The sequence below is a fragment of the Danio rerio genome, chromosome 19 (genome assembly GCF_052040795.2).
Source record: "Danio rerio strain M-AB ecotype USA chromosome 19, GRCz13ab, whole genome shotgun sequence".
NCBI classification, from domain to species: domain Eukaryota; kingdom Metazoa; phylum Chordata; class Actinopteri; order Cypriniformes; family Danionidae; genus Danio; species Danio rerio.
The window spans coordinates 31700547-31724437 of record NC_141039.2 but is presented as its reverse complement, the minus strand read 5'-3'; the positions used below and the strand labels follow the sequence as shown (position 1 = coordinate 31724437).

The following is a 23891-nucleotide window of genomic DNA, read 5'->3' as shown; positions in this document are numbered from 1 at the left end:
ATGCAGATAGATCTTTCGGAGCGGAGAGTTGCATAATAAATGAAGCGTGGTTTTGTAATTGGGAGTATATTTAGCTATGGTGTGGGATATGTGTTTGTGTTGGAGGCCTAGGATATTCTGTGCTCTTACACCAGCTGAAAGTCCATTATCTTGTATAGTATACACTTGCTTAGGCTGAGTGATATGGACCCACAGGACGGACGTAATTGTTTTAGTTTATTACTCTCTAGGGATAGATTGAGGTAGGAGTGGTTGTGTGTGAGACCGACAGAGAGAATGTGTGTGGCAGACAGTGTAGATAACAAATGACAGAGGTATTAAGCTTCAATCCGATGCCTGTTAGACAGATACAATTAATCTCTCAATCAGCCAGACATGAATTGTTAATGAGTCAGGCCATTCCACAGGGTTTAAGTGTGTCAGGAGGTCTGGGTCCACCTTTGACAGCCTGAATCATTCTCCACATCACTGATCCTCAAGAAATATTACCATTTGTGCCCCGTGACTCATTTGAGTCTGCATGTCATCTGCATGATAGTGGACTTACTGTAGTTACATCACTTTATTTGCTGAAACCTGAGTGTTTAATGCACAACATTGTTTTTGATTGTCCATTTTCTTATCAGAACAGAAGCCAATTCTCTTCTAATTCTCTCACTCATTCAAATATGGACAATCGCTGGTTAAATAATTGAACCCAAATTTTTGGTTTATCCATATTTAACCTGATTTTGTAATCCAACTTGTGTGTGTGTGTGTGTGTGTGTGTGTGTGTGTGTACGTGTGTGTGAGAGTAAATTCAACAGTTTTTCTCCATTGGTTTGGCACATTTCTTGAAACAGGAATTACATTCTCAAAACAACATGGACAAACCTCCAAAGCACTTGGCAATTGTTCACAACAGAATTGATTTTCTCATTCATTTCATCAAATTGCAAATGTCTAAGTACACCTTTGCAAATGATTAAGTATAGGTAGCCTACATTTAGCACAATTTCAAAGTGAATAGATCTAGTTGATCTAAAGCAGTGATGCCCAAAGTTGGCCCAGTAATCTTTGATTTGGCCCGCCATCCCATCTGAGAACAGAGAAGCAATGATGGAGATGTTTTGGGATTGGCAATTAAAATTTAATGTAACCCTTTGTTTGTTTTATTGTTTAAAGGGCCATGAAACCCCCACGTTCGGTTCAAGTCTACCTTAGAATTTTTTTCAAAAATTGCATCATAATGGGTGTGGAGCTTTGCAAGCAGAGGCAGGAGTGGGCGTGGCCAGCAGAGCAGGGAAGAAGGAGGGGAGTGAACAACTGTTGTCAGTTGGCACACAAAATGAGACACAACTGAGAAGACCCATGATTTTATAGTTTACAAAGTTAAAATGCAAAGTAATAAACAGTAATTTAATGCCCTGCTTGTTACTCATAATTTCATAAACACACAACCACAATTTATATCATATAAAGATAATCGTGTTCATATAAACACTATAAATGAGGACTTCTCCCTCAATCCCCGGGTCTAAATGCAGACTCAGTGCAGCAGGTCTCTTGCCCTGCCTATTTCAACCATTAGCCCTGCTGGTAATCTGGAGGATTTAGGCGAACACAGCAGCACGGCGATGTGTCTAAGGCCCCGTTTACACTAATGTGCTTTCGTTTAAAAACGTGTAAGTTTTGCTACGGTTACACCATCCGTCCACACTACGCCGGAGTTCTCGAGTGCCGAAAACGGAGCGTTTTGAAAACGGAGGCAGGACTGATGCGATTTGCTACCTGATTGGGGCTTTTGTGTCATTGCGTATCCTTCCCTTATTCGTCAAGCCTCTATCACATGACTATAACACATGGCTTTAACGCTACCGGAAAACAGTACCGTAAACAACAACATGGGCACAGAAATGGGAGCGTTGTTTGCACTATTGTCTGATTTAGGCGCCATTGTGCAGTTATTCATTTGTTACGTTTAGTAACAACTTGTCCTCGTCGTCTGCATGTCCACAAAAATACCTCTCTTGCCTTCTTTGCCATTGCGTTTAATGTTCAACCGGCGTTTGTTGACTAACAATAACCAAATGCCGAGCGAGACGCATGCTTTCTGTTTATACTAGAACGTGCATGCCCAGAGTGCGCGAATGGTCACGTGATATACGTTTCTAGTGGCGTAGTGTGGATGGAGATATGTTCAGAGACGCTAGGTAAAACGCTAGTGTGGACATGAATCGTTTTTGATCTAAAACGCTGTTTTAAAACTAAAACACACTAGTGTAAACGGGGCCTAAATGTGAACGAACTCCACTGATAAAAGACAACGTCCACCATTCTTCGATTCTTGTTCTGCTCTCCTGACAAAAATGCTTGCATATAGGTGGAACATGTGATGCATTTATTACAGAAACTGACAGCCAGGAAAAACTAGAATTTGACTAACAAAGGAGGCGTTTCACACATCTCAGATGACCAAGCAAACTGATTTTCTTTTTGATAGTTTTTGTTTGTTTGTGTGTTTATATTGCAGTATATTATGCTGCATACACTACATTTTCTTTTGACTCTGATGTAGGGAAGTTTCTTAATGTGCTTGATTGATAATGGTTACAATTTTCCTGGTAGTATTAGTCCAGTTTGTGATGTCAAACTTATCCTTAAAAATCCTTATTTGTTATAAATTTAATAAACCTGATATTTTTTAAAATTTTGTGTTACAGACAATTGCATTCTGTCTGGGCTAAGACTGAATTGGGACTAACTGGGCTAAGACTGAAAGGTGGACAAGAGAGATATTTCAATGGCCCTTTCATAGTGACAAACATTTTGACTTGCAGTGCTTACACAATGCCAATGGGACAAAGGATTTGGGGAAAATTGACTGAATATTTGGGAAGGAAATTTTAGTTTTGACACACAAGTAAACAGTTCTGGGAAAGATGTGAGATTTTTGCTAGTGATCAATAGTGTTGTGCTAATCTGTTTTGCCAAATTACCTTTGAGTGTTGAGAATGTAATTCCTGTTTCAAGAAATGAGCCAAACCAATAGAAAAACTGTTATAACCTGGTAACTAAATAAATAGAAGACTGACTGAATAAATGACTGACTGACTGACTGAATGAATAAATAATTGAATGGACAAAACACAACCTAATAATCAGCCAACTACTAAAATCTATTAAATCAGGTAAATAATAAATAAATAAATTATATATATATATATATATATATATATATATATATATATATATATATATATATATATATAATTTTTTTATATATATATATATATATATACACACACACACAGTTACTGTCAGAATTATTAGCCCCCCTGAATTTTTAGCCCCCCTGTTTATTTTTTTTCCCCTAATTTCTGTTTAACGGAGAGAAAATTTTTCCATACATGCGCGCTGCGTTCACCTGCACATGAGAGAAAGAACAGTAAAAACAAAAGCTGAATCAAAACCTTTTAAAATCCTGAATCAATATTGGAGTTACTTTTGCACGCTGGAGGAAGAATGACACCATGACTGAAGTATTTCTTTTAGACAGGTAATGTAATGCTTTAAAACTCTTTTAGACACACAAAGCTGATGTAGATTGTGTCATTTTACAAATGGGCTATGTGTAGGCCCACACGGAATCTACGTGCGCATTTTAGACCAACATTAATTCTGTTTATTTATTTGATTAAATGTGTTTAAATCTCTATTTATACAGTTTTTAAATTAAGTACAGTAACTTTATTGACTAATATGAAAATGTTCATCTGATTTATGTACAATGCAGTTTGTAAAGTAATATTTTCTGTCTTTTAGTAGATATATTATATGAAAGACTTTCTTTGTTTACCAGAAAAGTGGATCTAATTGGATTAGCATTTGAAACACTAAATAAAAGTTTAAAAGATTTAAATATTTTTTATTTCACATATTAAGGTTTTAGTTATGATACTCCCAAAATCACTCTGCAGATTTTTACCAAGATTCTCCGCAAAAATAGCACAAAACATTCGCAGATTCTGTCTGGCCCAGGTTATGTGCACAGCAGTGTTGTTCAGCCACTGAAATCTTCCGGTGAAAGATTGATGTGACTATTGTCAATTTCATAAGGGACCTTTTACAGCACTGATAATGTAGAAAGTAAAAGCGCTATGAGGTGAAGATGGTTTTATATTTACCTTGGTTCATTTTTGAACAATGACAAAATAAAGTGTCTCTATATTGTTTACCATGCTACTTTGAATATTCGGTCTGAAATTGCATGCAAGTATGGCGTCAACTCTTAACTGAAGGCGTGTCTGAAGTTGGGGCTAACATGATCGTCATAGCAGCATCACCCAATGAAATTCAGTCATAGGCCACTGTCTAGCTGGTGTATTTGCATACAGCAATCTGATTGGCTGACGCTTCTGTAATCGCGTAAAAAGTTGAGCTAGTCCCAACTTCTGCAGCGAGCAACACCTCTAAAGCGGCGACGACGAATCCACAATGCAGTTCGGCAACACCTGACGTCACCCATTCAAAGTGAATGGGAAGCGTTGACGCTGCAGCCCTGTGTAAATGGGGCGTAAGCATGCAGTAGTCGCTTTAGGACAAACCCTGTGAGAGAGTGAGACCAGCAATCCTTGCATGCATGAAATATTGGATATTATGACAACTGAAAACATGCTGGATATAATTTTCATTCAGAATTGTAGTATTATAGAGTACTATAAAGTTTTCTAACTGGCGAATGACATGATCTAGTTGGTTGTCTACTGTCATCTTTAATGTGTGCATTCACGATTTCAGGAGACATGGCTTTGGACGGCAGGGCAGGGACTGTGTTCCAAAGATATTACACCGACGGATAGCATTTAGGCAGATCATCTACTACACCTTTATTATTGTACTAAATAAAATAGCTTTCAGAACTAATGCACACAGAAAATTATTCTTTCTGTGTGTATGGGTGTGTACAGTATGTGCACGTGAGAGTGTGTGCTTGCTTACAGCAATGCACAAAGATAATCAGGTTACCATGCATTCATACACCAGGTTCTGCTGAAAATATGAATGGGGCTTTACAACAAACCTGTTACGCATATTCCCCTAGAGTATCTCTCTCTCTCTCTCTCTTACACACGCACACAGTCACTGAGTCACTCTGACCTTTAGTATTTGCTTTACTACAGAGATGCACATTTCTACTGCATTAGGAGCCCTCGGGAGCTGCGCTGTTTTGAGTTTATCTTGGGTGATGACCGTTCTACTCTAATTGTACTACGTTATTGGGGGCAATTTAGCTGACTGAACTATATACTTCACACTGATTCACTCCCACTCCTCCTCATAATTTTTCGTATCAACTTGTATCTATAACTTTCATTCTTGTCTTTTTTTTAATACAATCTTGCTGTTCTTACTACATCCAACCTGCCTGAAGTTGTTCTTTATTTCACTTTCATCACATCTTTAATATATAACGTCTTTTTTCTTCATCTTTCTTCATGCTCATCCCTCCCTCCTCTATGTGTATGTAGAAAAGAGCTGGTGTGGTGTGTTTAACAGACATTGGGCCATGCGGGATGCCCTAATCACAGGGGTGCGTCTATCGCCTAATTACCATGATTTAGTGGCATGAGTACCATAGAGCATCAATCTCTGTGCCAAGCGGGCACACAGGCCTGGAAGTGCCAGCTGCCCACGCCAGATCCACCCCCTGCCCCGGCACAACACAACTCTACTCAATACATCCCCACATCATACAGTACAGCATAACACAACCATACAATGCAGCAAAACGGTTGAACAATTAACACAAATATACAAGTCAGGAAGCTACTCTTACACTAAGGGTGCTTTCACACCTGCCTTTTTTAGTTTGATTTAATCGCACTAGAGTTCGTTTTCCCTTTTGGTACGGTTCGTTTGGGCAGGTGAGAATGCAGCAATCGTACTCGAGTGCGCACCAAAAGCGGACCAAAAAGCGTACCGAGACCTGCTTGAAGAGGTGGTCTCGGTACGCTTTCAAATGAACCCTGGAGCGGTTCATTTGTGGTGAGAATATGATCCGTACTAAAACAGCTCCAACCGCAAAAAGTACTGCGACTTTTGGACTAATCCAGCTGCCGTAGGCTGATGCGCTGTGCATTATGGGATATGGCGGAAAAATATTTGTGGACAGCGCTTTACCAACAGAGAGAGAGAGAGAAAGAGAGAGAGGAAAACATTACCTGATGGATAGTTGGTTATATTTCCGCAAGATGAGCATGTCGCAGTTTAGCTAAATTAATACACGCCTCCTGCTGAAGTGACGAGTGATGCAATAAAAAACTTTTTTCAAGCCGCGGCCGCACCTCATTCTCAAAATGTATAGTTTGTCTAAAGCAGGGATACAATCAGTCAGCGCATTTGTGCCTTCATAGTAAAAAGCGACATTTTGTGTCTACCGGTTTTGTTTACCTGCGGGAGTTCATTGGCATTTTCCCGCACGTGAATTCTTATCAATCAATAAGCAGTTTAGGAAATATGTTCAACAACATCTGGCCAATGAGAGATGTGGATTTTGTCAGATGACTGCATTTTGGTTTGTTTCAACTGGTTCGGACCAAAGCCAGCAGTGTGGTGTGAAAACGACCCAAAGACGGCAGAAGATGCAACAATGTATCATTTATTACCCTTGGTGCGGACCAAATGAAGCGACTACAGATGTGAAAGCACCCTCATACTCATCTATGAAACAAGCTATTCATCAAAAAAACTACTGACAATCTACACTTCTACAGTATATACACTCCCTTAAAGTAGCTAGCTACACTACAAGTTACTATCTAAAAGTAGCTAGTTACACTACAAGTTATGACCTAAAAGTAGCTAGTTACACTACAAGTTATGACCTAAAAGTAGCTAGTTACACTACAAGTTACATCCTAAAGGTAACTAATTACACTACAAGTTACGTTCTAAAAGTAGCTATTTATGTTGAAGCTACTTTTTTTTACAAATGTGTTTATTACATAAACATAAATAAATGTTAATTTAAGTAAAATATTTGTTACTTAAAAGTGCAATGCAATGTTCGATATGACAACATGATCAAATCTTAACATTTTATTACAGAGTTTTTCAACAATCTCATATTGGCAAGAGTCATAAAAACAACTTAGATTAAGTGGTACACATGGTAACCTTTTCTTAGAAAAAGAAGACATACAGTATGCCTCCATTTTGGTTAGAACATTAGTTGAATCCCCTGCCCAGTGTTTTTACTTCAGGTTAAATTTCAACTGTTATTACTTAAAATATTATTTATAAATAAATTAATATGGCAGTGTGGCAACCCCTGATAAATAAGTGACTAAGCCAAAGAAAAATTAATGAATGAGTAAATAAATAAATGTGGAAACATGAGATGTGTGATTTACCAATAGATGGCTGTAGTACTCAATTGTAGTATGTAATCTTGTTAGATGACATTGTGCTGCTCCATATCATTGCAGGTTTACTAAATGTAAGCTGTTGTCAAGCTGCTCCACTACTTGCTAGAAGAAGGTACTGAAGCTACTAGAAAAGATACATTGTATCATAAGTAGCTGAGAAACTAGAGATAGTTCAAAATACTGAAAAATGCAGCTATGCTGAGCTACGTGTATAGCTAGCTACTCCCCAACATCGCCACATCACATGGAATCATTTAGGCATGTAAGTGTGGTTAAAATAATCTGCTAAAGTTCAAACCAAGCATCAGAACAAATCAATGAACGAATAATTAAATATCCAGTGAGCGGCAGTTATGTGTTAAAATATATTTTTTTATGCCAGAGGTCAGAGAAGCTGATTTGAGCTTTAAGAAAGGCAACAGTAACTCAATGAATCACTCTGAATGCACAGTAGTATCTTCCAGTTGCATCTTCTATCATCTGAATCCATGAAACTGAGGAAACAAGCTCACCAAAATTGGACAAAATCCCATTTCCTGCTGTGCAATTTGGGTTTGAATTTGGCATTAACAACATGAAAGCATGAATCCATTTTTCCATCCTTGTGTCAATGGTTCGGTCCACTGGTGGTGTAAGGGAGTGAGGGGTATTTTCTTGGCACACTTTGAGCCCCTTAGCAGTATCAACTGAGCAATAATTAAAAGCTACAGTGAACTGGAATATGCTTTATGACCGCAGGGAACTCATCTAGTGATAGCTACTTCCAACATTATTTGTTACAATGTTAGAAACAAGAAAAAGAAGAAGAAGAAGACGAAGACAAAGACAAAGAAGAAGAAGAAGAAGAAAAAGAAGAAGAAGAAGAAAAAGAAGAATGATTTCTGAAGAATCATGTGACTGAAATCACTTTGAAATAAATTACATTTTAAAGTAGATTTAAACGGAAAGCAGTTAGTTTCCACTTTGTATTAAATAAATGCAGGCTTGGTAAGCAGAAGGGACTAAACATTTTGAGCACTGTATATCAAACAGATTTGGGCTGAAATTGTGTTGTCCAAACCTGCCAGTATTTCTCATTGACCTTGACCAGTTCCTCTGTTTTCTATGTTGTTAATATTAAATCTGTTTAGCATAATTGTTACAGTCCTGGTTTGAATGGACCTTCAAATTGTACATTGTGAAAAGTGTATCAGTGATTAAAATTTGATAACTTTTACATGTATTACATTGATGCAATATTTGCTATTTGAAAAAGAATAAAACATACCAACATCAAAGACTGTGAGCAGGAAGAACATTTTTATAACTACACTATAAAGATCCCTAAATAGCTGCAGGTTTTCCATATTTTGTGATTGATGTTTTCATTAATGCTTTTGAATTGAATTATAGGATCTTAATTAAATTTTGGTGTTAAAACATTTGAAAATGTGACTTTTATTTACAGTTTACAGTTTTTCTCAATTGCTTTGGCACATTTTTCAAAACATTCTTAACATTCTCTAAACTGTGAGTGTAAATTTCAAAACTGTTTGCTGGAATTTCAGAACTTTATTGCATGTCTGCAAAATGTAGTCAATTCCCCAAAACATTTCATTCATGCTTGAAAGCCTAAATATTGTGTCAATAATTTGGCCAAGGCCACCAAAACATAAAGTGTGTTTGTCATCATGTGAGTCTCACTGGTCAAAATGATTAGTTCTTTTTTCACCACAACAGTCAACCATGAAAATTAAAGTAAAAAAAAAATAAAAATCTGATAATTGTTGAGAAACATGAATAGTACATAGAAAGAAAAAAAATGTATGCAGTACATTTGTTTTGTACAAATTCATTACATGTAGAGTGCAGTCTTGCTTATCAAATACTGTATTGTAAATTTTCTATTTCTTACATCACCACAAATACACAAAAAACTACAAAATAAACATTTATGAAAAACAAAATTCTTGGCCAGAGATTACACTTCTTCCAATTGCTCTTCCTTAAGCATGTTGCTGCAGTTCAGGATTGTTGTCTGTCGCTAGAGCACCTTTAGAGGGCAGAGGAGTGAGATTTACCTGCATACTGTAGCACTTCACTAGCTGGCCTACATTACACTCACCCCGCTAAACCTCACTCTCATCCGGGTCACGGCACCAATGTAACCCTGCTGGTCCTGCACTATTCAACCCACTCTGAGCTGGGATCGAACCGGCAACTTTCCGCATGGAAGTCAGTTCCTCTAACAAGGTGGCTAAAGACCATGACCTCTAACGTCTCTCCCTAGAGCACCTTTAGAGATCAGAGGAGTAAGGTTTACCTGCAAAGCACTTCACTAGCTGGCCTCTGCTACACTTACCTCCCTAAACCTCACTCCCATCCGGGTTACAGCATCAATGTAAGCCTGCCAGTGCTCTGTCGATTAGTTCTACCTTGTCAGATTGTCCTACCTCCCATTCAAAAACTAGGTAGCACATTATGATGACGCAATATGCTACACATCTGATTTTGCAACCAGTGTAAATTTGAATGTGGAGTAGTGTGGTATGAAGCTGTAATATAACCGTAATCTACCTAATCCCTAACCCCAACCTCAAAACCATTCAAATACAATGTTGGTAGCGTAATCTATTGGGTAGGATAAAATGTCAGGACACTGGTCATCATACGCCACCCAACCCGCTCCAAGCTGGGATCAAACTGGTGACTTTCCGTATGGGAGTCAGTTGCTAAAACAAGAAGGCTAAAGACCATGGGCTCTAGAATCTGTCCCTAGAGCACCTTTAGAGGTCAGAGGAGAGAGATTTACCTGCACAGCACTTAAACACCCCTAAACCTCACTCCCATCTGGGTCACGGCACTAATGTAAGCCTGAAGGTCCTACACCACCCTACCCGCTCCTAGCTAGGATACAACCAGCGACTTTTCACATGGAAGTCAGTTGCTTTAAAGCAAAGGAGTGAGGTTTACCTGCACAGCACTTCACTAGCTGGCTTCTGCTACATATGCTCCCAGATTTTTTGGAGTTAAATAGTTGAAAATAATTTAAACTGTGTTGCAATTAAAGATCATTTACCAATTTAACAGACATTACAAACAATTTCAGTATCAGATATTTATGGTGTCAAAGTGCATATTCATTCATTTTCTTTTAGGCTTAGTTTCTTTAATAATCTGGGGTCGCTACAGCAAAATATGTGGTTTCACATATGCCAAACGAACCGCGCTAACTGGGCAAACAAAAATGTAGGTGTGAAAGCACCCTTACTGACCTAATTCTGTCTACATTAAAACAGTCTTAAACAATATATTGTTTAAAATGACTAAAATGCCAATAAAAGTCACTTTTTTAAAGCTGAACAATTGAATTTTCAACATCAAATACCAACAAAGCAGAGATCAAGGCCCCATAATACACTTTATAACCACAAATATACAGAAAAAAACCCATAACAAAACATGTGAATGATGCAATAGAATACGATATTTGGATATTTTTACAGTATACAGCATATGGAGTTAGAGGTTATAGAGGAAGAGGTAAAGAAGAAAAAAACAGCAACACAGAATAGAGTCACCCGAAAGCAGGAATACAGAAAAGATGAAAACCTGCCAGAGCGAGAAGCAGAGAAGGAAGAAATGGTGTGAAAGGACAGAGCTGGTTTGCGAGGTGTAGAGTAGATAAAAGAGTGTAGCTGGAGGGAAGAGGACTCCTACACCCTGACCTGTAATTGATCGGGGAGGCTCAGGACCTACACCGCTTTAACCCAGTAATTACAACACACAGCTATACTGCAAATCCTACAGCACAGCAGAAGAAGGAAAGACGGTAAATACTGGAGCGATAAAGAAAGGAAAAAACCCAGAGTGTTCAATAAAAAACCCTTGTAAAATGGAATCGATGTCGCAGAAAAGTGGACATCTGAAACTCCAAGGTCTGCTATTGTATGCGCTACAAAAATATTTCATTTCAGAGCCCGGTGCTTTCTCTTACGTTTATTCATTCATTATGGACGATACCCCGAAGGCCACACTCAGTTACTGTGTCTGGCTTGGGTGGAATAAAAAAAGAGAGAATCGTCTGATGGCATTATACATGGCCAAATAGAAATTAAACCACCGGATTAAAAGCATCAATTCACATTACTTGAAAAACAAGCAACCTTACGCCAAGCGAGCAAAGTCCTGAGTGAGAATTAAAGGCTACTTGGCCAGGCAGCGACTCTCCATTTGGATAATTAGGACATCGCTTTGAGCCTGCAGCATTACTGTAGAACAATTTCTTCTCTCATACTCGGGCCCACATTCTTGAAAAACAAAGTATTTAAGAAAGATCTTTTTTTCTTCTTTTAATGTTGGCTTGGCAAGATTAAACTAGGACATGTCAGACGAATTTAATTCTAACACAATTTTCCCCAGTATAGTGACTGCTATGTTTAATTGTTTAATTCTGGGTTGCTTTTAGAAGATTATTACTTGACTACAAGCAGTGATCGGAACATTTTAAGGGGCTTTAACATGACACTCTTTCTCATTTTAGGGGTCTGAAGATACTAATGTTTTAATTAGAATTTTCAAAGTGCTTATTTAAGAGACAAAGCTATTATTATCTTCATGTAAACTACACATCTCATCCGTTTGTGTGAATGATGATGTTATGTGCATGCGTTAGTAGGGAATGGATGAAAAATAACTTTTAAATGATCTTTGATTTAATAAAGCAACTCTGACTGGGAATTCCCTTGATCAATTCTTTACTTTAGATGATGTTTCGAACTCTTCTTGTCCTGTTAATTGTTAGAGCTTTGATTATGGTGGCACGAGACCTTCAAACTATTCTGACTAAGGTTGCAATATATTTTCTGATCTGACTTTCGGTTTTACGAAAAACGACCCAGAAAAGTCCCTTTGTGAGCTAATAACTGCATCAGACTGTCCTACAGACTAGAGTCTGGCCTCATTCAACTCAGTCTAGCCAGCAGCCAACCACTGATGACCTCTACACTTACTAACCACTCCCTAGCACCCAACTTTAACACCCTAGCAACTGTACCATAGACTGTGACTAGCTGTTCCAACACATGCTAATAGTTTTAACATCCTACTGACAAACTAATCTTGCTAGAAACATGGTAACAACATGCTAAAATCATGCTAGTTACATGCTAATTCATGCTAAAATCATGCTAGTAACATGCTAATTCATGCTAGAATTATGCTAGTTATATGCTTATTCATGCTAGAATCATGGTAGATTCATGCTAATTGATGCTAGAATCATGCTAGAAACATGCTAATTGATGCTAGAATCAGGACAGTAACATGCTAATTCATGCTCGTAACATGCTTATACATGCTAGAATCATGTTAACAACATGCTAATTCATTGCCGATATTCATACTAACAGACTAATTCATGCTAGAATTATGCTAGTTACATGGTAATTCACGCTGAAACCAAGCTAATTCAAATTAGAATAATGATAATTTATGTTAGAAACCACCTAGAAACCACTCAATCTTCTTAAAAACTACTTAAATTATTTAAACTTTAAACTACTTCAAATTACGTGACATCACCCAGATGGAGGAGCTTGGCCTGACACTCCCAGGCCTGAACCAATCGCATGGATCGAGCATGCCATTGTTAACATTAGGTGGAAAAATAAATATTTTTATGTCTTTTTGGAGTCAAACACTTTGGACAATGCTTAGACAAAATTTAAGACCTCGTAAAAAACACGAGTAAGACTTTTTAACACCTATTAAGAGCCTTAATTTTCCTATAAATGTTTTAGCAACTTTTAATACTTTTTAAGACCCTGCAGACACCCTGTGTATATATATATATATATATATATATATATATATATATATATATATATATATATATATATATATATATATATATATATATATATATCATACTATAAGGAAATACTTCCTTTATTATACTTCCTTTATTAAACTGACAACTTTTCAAATTATTGTTTTTGTATTTTTTCTTTCCAAGGCATCAACAGCCATTTTAGGATAGTTGTTGATTTGGTCTTAAGTGACTTAAGGGAATTGCACACTGGGTGTAAAGACCATCATGTCTGGGCACATCTTTTAGATTGTAAACATTGTTTTCTATGACATTATGCACACTACAGTATATGCTTATTTGCATGCTTAGAAATATATAGGAAATAATGTAAAGACTGGCCGCAGCATGGCACATCCAGAGTGTAACCCACTTTAGAGTCCTTTTCACTAATCCTAACTATTTACTAATTTAGTTTTAGTACTAAATGCTTTGCGAAAAACTCTTAAGAGGAAGTTTAGGTGTCCATGAATGACATGCCCAACCCCATTATTTTTAAGATTACCTCCTAAATCAGAAGTTAGGAGCTATTTTTAGCCTTAAGATGTTTTGTGAATGTGGGGCCATTTACGATGTGACAGGACAGGACAAATGGATTTTCAACTGTATCCTTGCAAAGATCGCATTCTGCATAGACACTTTGCAAGTTTCGGCAATAACAATGCACACCTAAAGTATGAAATCACCTATAGGTTACATATTAAAGACCCTTTACTGTAGTTTTAATGACATTTAGAATGTTTTTGTGCACATAAAGGCAGTCCAATTTAAGTTATTTATGACTAAATTACAATCCATATAAACCTGAGTTGATGAGTACACATGTGTGATGGGGTTATCAGCAACTCTTATTTTAAACAAATAAAAAGGCATTTTTTGTTGTTCTGAGCTTTTTTAGAGAAAAAGAGCAAACACGGACATATGTCTTACCCTCTGAGTTTCATTTTTTCTATGAAACACAAAAGAAGGTTTTTTGAAAAAAGCTGGAAACTGATAACCACTGGCATTCTCAATGAGGAAAAAACATACTATGGAAGTAAATGGCTATTTGGAAATTTGTTGAAAACACTGATGTCCATAGAAGGAAAAAACACATACTATGGAAGTCAATGGCTACCAGTATATCTTCTTTTGTGTTTAGCAGAAGAAATCAATCTCACGAAGTTTTAGAAGAAGTGGAGAATGAGTAAATTAAATCAGAATTTTCATTTCCGGGGTGAACTGTCCCTTTAAGCAACTACCTAGACCTTCTCAGCAACCTCAAAGCTGCATCTTTGGCACATGATTCAGTTGGCTTTTCTGTAGCATGCAGAGTTCAGATTTATTTTGAGCGTTACATCAGCCGTCATCACATACTGAAACTCAGATAATAAGGTTTTGTTGTGAACAGCAGGATAGAGAAATGTAATCCTGAAGGGGTTACATCCAGCCCTATTTTAGCGCTTGTTCTGGTGAAAATGGATGCCAGGTTATAGGTGGAAACTATGGGATCATTTCATGCATTTCCCTGGGGGTTCAACATTGTTATGTCTCATTTTACACACTCACCTTTATCCGGAGCCTCCATCATACACACGGCACTCAACACACACACATACACACGTGCTGTTTAAACACACGCACACATTCCAAGGAAGCTTCCTTTAATGTGTTTTCAAAGGAACTTGAAACATGAGTTTTGATGTAAAGTGTGATGAAAAAAAAAAAAACGACTGACCACATATAGGGCGCTGTGATTTCAGCAATGCGGAAAATGCGGATAGGATTGCAGAAAAATGGATTTTACTATATAATGTGGAATGACATGGAATTATGGATGAATATTTCAAAAGTAGGGTTGGACACCTAATCAAATCATGATACAGTATAGGCTAGTGTGAATATCAAACCACAAGAAAGAATTATTTAGATGAGAAGTGAATGAATGGCATGTTTGCATTTGCTACGCACCTACTCAAGCATGCATCCCACTTGTGTTCAGAATTTTTGAACACATGAACTTCATCTCCAGAGCCATTTTGAATCACTGAATAAGCACTATATTGTGTAATTTAACAACATTATATAGTATACACACAGACATTCAAGAGCCTTTACAATAACCTGTCAAATTAAAAGTTTGGTTTATTGTATAGTGCATTTCTCAAAGTAAAAGAAAAGCATTATATTAGTATTTTTGTTGTTGTTGTAAAGAAAATTAGGATTAAACTTAACAAAACAACATATATTTACTGAGTTTACCTTTATAACATAAATTTAACATAGTTGTGTAATTTATAGTTGTAAATTTTAAAGCTGTGTAAGTGTAAGCTATATATTGTATTTTCAATATATATATATAATATTTTTTTTCTACAACTAAATCAATCACTAAAATTGTTTTATTAATCCATCTAGAGCAGAGATGCTCTAGAACACTGGGTACAGTGGGTAGCACGATCGCCTCTCAGCATGTTCTTCCCATGTTCCTGTGGATTATCTCCGGGTGCTCCAGTTTTCCCCACAGCCCAAAGACATGTGGTATAGGTAAATTGAATAAGCTAAATTGCCCATAGTGTATGTGTGTGCAAGAGTGTATGAGTGTTTTCCAGTGTTGGGTTGCGGCTAAAAGAGCATCCGCTGCGTAAAACATAGGCTGAATTGTTGGTGGTTCATTCTGCTGTGGCAACCCTTGATTATTAAAGGGACTAAGCCGAAAGGAAAATGAATATTAATAATAATAATAATAACGAAACATATATAGAAATTATTTAATAAGCAAGTTAAAAAGAATAGTAGCACTTTACTTGAAGGCGTTATTGATATGACTGTAATGAAACCTTCATAATCATGACATGACGCATCATTTCTAGGATTGCTTGTGATAATTGTCGTTAAGTGTCATTCACTCAGTTATGTCATTTTAAATGCAATGATGTTGTTCTGTGTTATGCCAACTTGACATTCCCAATACAATATAACCTGTCATAAATCTGTCATAAACATAATTGTCATGAGGCCACTATAATTGTGTCATGAACATTTTTCTGACCACTTTCTTTTCAGTGGAACAAACTGAATTTGTCATTAAACGGTTTGATTAAAAGTTCCATTACTCTGTTAAATCATTTCATAAGCATTGATATTTAAAAATATTAAGACAAATTTAGCTTGTACTACTACAGTTGAGGTCAAGAAAAATATTTATGAAGCCGTTATAAAATTTGTGACAATTATAATGGCTTTGTTACAATCATGTTTATGACAAATTTATGACAGGTTTTGTTGTCTTGGTAATGTCATGTTGTCATAAAGACAAAATCAGCTTGTAGTGTATTTGTTTAGGTCAAGTTGTTATAACAAACAATGTCATTTTAGCATTAAAACTCATAACTGAGCAAATGACACTTAATAACAGTTGTCATTTCAAGATTATAAAGGTTTCATGATAGTCTTATGAACGTTCCCTTCAAGTGTTAACAAAACATTCATTCATTCATTCATTCATATTCCTTCTGCTTGGTCTCTATTTCAGAGGTTGCCACAGTGGAATACACCAGCAACTATTCCAGCATGTGTTTTATGCAGCAGATACCCTTCCAGTCACAACATAGTATTGGGAAACACCCATACGCACTCATTCACACACACTTATACACTACAGGCAATTTAGTTTCTTTAATTCACCTATAGCGCAGGTCTTTGGACTGTGGGGGACACTGGAGCACCAGGAGGAAACCGACACGAACAAGTGGAGAACATGCAAACTCCACACAGAAATACCAACTGACCCAGCTGGAACTTGAGCCAGCAACCTTCTTGCTGTGAGGCAACAGTGCTAACCACTGAGCCACCATTACCAAAACAAATAATACAAAAATATATTAAATAAAACACCCTTATAGGGCCTAGATATCCCAGAGAGGGTGATGTATACTTGTACATGTGCATCTGTAACAATGCATATTTCAGACCACTGTATGCCTACAAGCGCTCTCTCTCTCTCTCTCTCTCTCTCTCTCTCTCTCTCTCTCTCTCTCTCTCTCCCTCTCTCTCTCTCTCTCTCTCTCTCTCTGTGTGTGTGAAATGAGAGCCTGTTAATAATAGTTTGAAGTGTCTCAGTTTCAACATCAGAAATGCGGCTCAGTAACCTGATAAAGAATGACAGCAAAAAAAAAGTGATGAAAAAAAAAACAGAATGAGATATAACCTGCAAGATTTAGAGCAAAAGCCTTTTGTCCTGCACTAATTAGTGAGAAGACATTCTAATAATACCCACATCCAGGCTCAGCATTTAATTACCATGAAAATGTAATCTGGCGCAGTAGAATTCTAGGCATGTCATTTTTGGAGTGAAAAGGGGAGGGGGACGTTCCATACATCCCAGAATACTGAAATAGGAAATGGCGGGAAATATTTTGCTTCTTCAGACTAGATAAAGTTTAAGAAACACATGGATTTTCCCATATATGACAAACTGAATGCTGAGTAACCCTGTGGTGTAAAAAAAAAAAAAAAAAAACAGACAAAGGCTATAGTGCAATTTTGAGTATACTGCAGAGCCCATTTTAGTTTCAAAACTCTAAGATGTTGTTTTCAGTGTAGAAAATGCAGATATTTAAAAACAAAAACTACAAACATCAACTTCCTCATTGGCTCTTGTAAATCATTACATATCCTTTCCTGCATTTTAAATATTTTAGTTAAATCGCATGAACCTTATAATTTTAACCATTTAAAAAAATAAACTTATTTAAATCAGCTTGTATACTGAAAAAATCTTGAATTAAATCATTATTAATTTAGTTGAATAAATTGTAATTAACATAAAAATATATGCCAACATGACTTATTGATTATATAACTTTTACGGTGTGATTCATCAAACCCCAATCATATGACCAATACACTGAAATTTGACAACACACAACCAAGCCAGGCTTATTCTGATCACGTACCCCTATATACATTTTTTAAAAGAGACAAAATACATCCCATAATACGCTATGCGTTTTGCAGTTTTTGTTTTCGTAAATCCACCAGAGGCCGCTGTGTAGGCTGTTTCAGATTTTAAAATTTCCAGACATCCCAGTCATTTACGGGGGAGACAGCGATGTGCAACGTACTTGAAGAGCGGGTGAGGGACTGGGGGCATGCGTGCGAGACTTATCTGAAGAGCAGGGGGTGGAAGATGGGATTTGCGCGCAACGTTCTGGGATGGATGTGATGGAAAGGGGGGCGCAACGAATTTAAGGACCGGGAGGGAGAAGAGCGATTTCTGGGAGATTATCAATCATTTGCGGGCATCCGGTGGTCTCTATGCATTTTCGGGTCTTGGGATGTCTGAATTTTTTTCTCACGAGTGCCATTCGCGCCTGCTGTTCTCATGTACATCCACCAGAGGCCGCTGTCGACTGACTGACTGACTGACCAACCACCCAATCCTCCCACTCACCTAAACCCAACTGCAGTGTTTTAAAAAGAAATACAGAAAAAGAAAAGCCCTGATTTGTACCACATTTTCAGATTTTACCACATTCTCACCCAGTTATTTACTTGTTTATATGATTTTTTTAGCTTAAGTTTTTGTCTTACCTTTTTTCCTGTAACTGATCTTCACCAAATTCGAACCCCATTGTCGCGGTCAACGCCACTTGGTCTCAAGTCCGCCGACAAACTGGTAACAGCGGAAAAGCTGCACATATGGAAGCGAGAAAAGGAATAGTATCATACAGCCCCGTAGCGTTTGTTAGAAAGACAAAGCCACACGTGCCTCTGGCTACATAATTTGCGATCTTCAGAAATGTACATAGGGCTATGTTTTTAGAATAAGTCTATGTTGCAGAAAATACATTCTGTACACTTTATTTATTTTAAAACACAATGACTGTACATAAATAAAAGCTCATTACAGTTTCAAATGGTGTCTTACTCTTACATAAATTACAAAAATTTGATTCAAATAAATATAATAGTCAGCAGCGTTAGCCTCGTGGGCAGTGCATCGACATATATTGATATTTCACTTTTATTATTTTCAGATGTTCCGAGTTTAAGTCCAGTTATGGAGACCTTTCCCAATCCCAACCCCCTTATCCTTTTAGCTATGCTTCCTGCCCAGTTACTGTCCTATCTTAATAAAAGCGAAAAAAGCCAAAAATAAATCTATAAAAAAAATTAGTATATTTTAATCTGTTTTTACAAACTAACAACAACAAGCCTCTTGCCTGCACACAATATGTCAAAACATTGCTATGTTGATAATGCAGCCTTCGGTCAAACAAATATTAAAAAGCTACACTGTGCAGTTTAAATAATCAGTTGTCAAAATCAAGTGATGGTGTTTTATGAACAAGTGTAATACAAAGCATTGTTTTTGTAAAAGTATGTGCACAGCCAATGTATCCGTGGCTGTTTGAACACAGTTGAACACTAATAATTTATAACAAATGACTGAACTTGATTTTAATTAGTATTTTAGTTAACAGTTGTATATGCTACATATTTCTAGAACTTTGTATCTTTATACGTTTTTAGTCTTACAGCGTAGTGTGGATGGAGATCTTTCCCGAAAATGCCAGTATGGACGATGATAGTTTTTATTTTAAATCACTGTGTCAAAATGAAACTAGTGTGAACATAGCCAAAGAGAAGGGGGGGATTGGTGAAACAGCGGTGGGGAGAGACAGAAATGGAGAGAGAGAAAGACAGGGAATGTGGGGGAGGAAAAGATGGAGGTAAGAAGAGAGGGAAAACGGAGGGGGGAAAACAGCGGTGGGAGACTGGATGGGTGTTTCCATGGTGATACTTTCGTCTTTTTCTACATGCAGAGAGACCATGGTGTTAACCATGTGAAGCTTTTGCCTGTCTCTCTCTCTTTTCCTCTCTCAATGTTTATTTTATTCATTTGCCTTCTTCCATTACTGAAGCAGAGGGTGAATTAATAAATGAGTAGAAAAGGGGATAAATAAATTAATAAAAAAAGACACAATACCCCTCCCTTTCCAAAATGCCAATTGTGACCTATATATCTGTCTGATTTGTAGGCGTTTCCTTCCTTACAGTGATGCTCGATGTACATACCTACAAACGCACACGCACACACGGATAGATAGACACAAAAGTGGTGCAGACGCACAAAATAAAATGTAATCCTGCTTTCCAATAGAGTCAGACCCCCATCCCCCCTTCCTCTTCCCAAACCCGAGCAGACGTGATGCACATCTTAACTAGCACGCGCGCATTCGCTGATATCCAGACACGCGCTTTTATGGGTGCTCATCATAACAGACTGGTCAAACTCAGCGGTTAACAGGTAAAGCGCGTCTGGAACTGACGCAAAAAATACGAGCAGTTGTGAAATAAAATGCCACAGCTGAATCCGGACATACAGGTCAAATGTATATGAGGGTCTAAGCATGATATTTTGCGGTGAAGCGTGACATGAATGAAGACAAGGAGACCAAATCCTAGGTGGCTGAAAAAGGGTGTCGGCTGGAGGAAGAGACGGGAAGGTTTTTGGGACAATGTCGACACCTGGTGGTCATTATGGGAAGTGTTCAACCATTAAGTTTTTTTTTTTTTTGCCTTTCAAAAACAACAATTTAGGCCAAACTCAGTCCAAACATAATCTTGCACAAACTGACTGAGACATGTCAGATATACAGTGAATCAAGTACAAAACCAAACAAAAATAAAAATTAAAAAACAATGTACAAAATAACTTAATAAAACAAAACAAAAAATAAACCATTAAGTTAATATACAAAAAGCGTTGTTTGATTTTAGGCTTGAAGAAATTATGTATGGTGTATAATATAATTAGCGTTGACTGGCAGATAAATTATGCTAATGCTTTTAAAACACAGCATGCTAGAAAAGAAATCAACTCAAATATCTTTACTAAAAAATTAAAATCATGGTGTGCATCGAGGCTTAAGTCTAAACAAAACACAGATTATTTGTATTTTTGTTGTCCATAGCGTAAAAGTAAAAATATATATTTAAAATAACTCAACAAGAAAAAAAACTATTTTATTTTTTCATTAAATTTTAATCACTGATAATTTCTTTATAGTGAGATTATAGTATTGCACAACCAAAATAAAATGAATGAAAAATGATAAGTGTGTAGATAATAGATAATGTGAGGCTATTCTGTTTTTTTTAAATGTGCTTTATCTATTTTTGTGTCACATTTAATTACTGGATTTCTAAAGACAACATACACCTTAAAAGTAATAAAATAGCACTATTATTAATAGCATTCTAAGATAAATTGTTAAATAGTTAGCACTATTAGATAATTGGCTTAAACTAGGTAAATCACTTTGAATGGTACAAGTCATTAAACGCTATATATAAATGGTGCTGTTAGCGGTTTTATTTATATGTCAATTTCATATATTTTGCTATTAGTTGCAATTTACTACAATGACAAAATGAATGGGAATTTAATATATTTTATATATATATATATATATATATATATATATATATATATATATATATATATATATATATATATATATATATATATATATAAGTAGCCTACTCACCAATTAAAACTGGTAATTGAAGTGTTTGGCCTGCAGAGGGAGCAGCAACATTAGAGTTTGAGAATATTGACATCGACACACATGATTTTTTTCATTACAGCTGCTCTGCTTAGTTGGAATCTACACAAGTATTAAACTTCAAAAACACATGCATTAAATGAATTTAAAAGAGAGCAGATAACTAATTTTAAACATGCACTAGGCCAATTGCTTACTTTGGCGATTCTCAAATATAGGGGACTAAAGCCAACTAGCAAACTTCTGAGTCCTCCAGTCTTGAAATGGATTAAAAAGAACAAAACCACTACACATCAAGAAGTTTCTTATTTCAATATATAATTTAGGGAACTTGGATAATATGCAATATTTCCTAACCTGGAAAAATCCTATAGCTTTATGGTCATTATTAATAATCAAATGTGGACATTGAGTTATGGTTTACTGAGATCACTTGTAGAAAGAATGAAAGAACGAACAAACAAACAAATGAAAGATGGAAGGAAGGAAGCAAGGAAAAAAACAAACAAACGATTAGTGTCTTTATCTAACCATATTGCTTGAAGAAACAATAGAGTCCATATTTCCATAACCATTGTGCATGAAGTATATGGCTATTTTTCCACAATAAGACATAAAAACAAATGATGATTAGTAATAAATAAATTCCCCTAGATAATTATTTTAATAACAGTTTATTTCATTCAAATCTATTTTAAACTCAATGTGTCCTTTTGTACAGTCGTGGTCTATGGAAGCCCACCCGCTTGTTAAGTTGTGAGTTGTGACATATGGAATACTGTTTCCGAGTCCAAAGCACTACTCATTTCAATTGAGATAATATTAGTTTATGACCACTTTTTAGTCCTATCACACATTAAAGTAAATTTTATATAAAATCATTACTGTCTCTGGGCACCAATATTTTGACGATTTATGAAAAAAAAAAAACATACACTTTCTGGCCATTGCATATTAGACATGAATATATATATACATATATATACATAAATATTGCGATCGAGAATTTCGAAAGTATTACATCACTTTGTAAACGTTTATTATTACCATTTGTTGAGTCTCCCCATCCTGTTTGATAGATTGATTGGACCAGCAAACCACTTTGCATAACATCTAACTGAGCAAGCAGATTTGCACCAAAATATTGTAAAAATTCAATTGCACATTTTTCTCTTGTAATCTTTCAAGCTGACAGAATTGTTAGAAATGTAAACCTGTAATTGCAAAACAAAGAAAAAATAAAGAAATAAACTGCAAGCTTCTGACTTTAAAAACACTCTCTGTAACTCTTTAATGTGGAGCACAAATTATCCAGTAACAGTGATTTCTGCCTTAATACAATCCTAATTTACTGAATATTAATATTGCGTAGATAGTTGAAACAGTTATATTTAGGTATAAAATAGGATTAAAGAATGTATAATACACACATACAAAATAAGGAATTAATATTTGCTTTATATGTACTTATAAACAGCCCAAATTCAAGCATATAAAAAAATAGTTAAAAGGCACATTTGGAACCCATACTAAAGTGTTCTCACTTTTCGAACTTTATTTCTTGCAGCTGCGAGTTCATGCTGAATTTCCAGGGTTAATGCTGGAACTTAATTTTAATACCTTTTAAGACTTTTTAAAGAACTTCCGAAAATACTTTAAGACCTCATCGCCCCTTCAAGTTCTAATCAGTATTAAACCTCTAACTTAATAAACAGTTGTAGTTAAATAAATCAATAGAGCATAACCATGCAAAAGAACTCAGATAAGCTTGGAAAAAACAAAGCTTGCCTTAAAAGAATAAATTACATGACTGGTTACAGTGACAGGCTTCAGCCACTTTTTAAAGTCATCTTTCTTCAACCAGGAGTACGCAAACTTACATTTTCCCATTTTGCCGTCTGTTTCAATCTATGGTTTCGCTACATGTGGAGAGCGTCACATCACCTTTCTACAAGGTTGCAAATTACGTGACATCACCTGGATGAAGAAGCTTGGCTGGACGCACCTGACCCAAACCAATTGTGTGGATCGAGCACGTCTTTTTTATATTATGAGGAAAATAAATATATTTATACTTTG

General features: G+C 36.3%; 1 long non-coding RNA gene across 23 annotated transcripts in view; it reads right to left on the bottom strand.

The window, feature by feature from the left end:
• LOC147832587 (uncharacterized) overlaps positions 1 to 23891 on the bottom strand; it is a 348986-nt gene that overhangs the window by 236752 nt on the left and 88343 nt on the right. For 13 of the 23 annotated variants that reach the window (XR_015516901.1, XR_015516908.1, XR_015516902.1 and 10 more), the window contains one exon: positions 18832 to 18931. The exons of the other annotated variants lie outside the window; for them this stretch is intronic. This is a non-coding gene — a long non-coding RNA (uncharacterized LOC147832587). The remainder of the gene's footprint in view (positions 1 to 18831; positions 18932 to 23891) is intronic. 23 annotated transcript variants of the gene reach the window in all.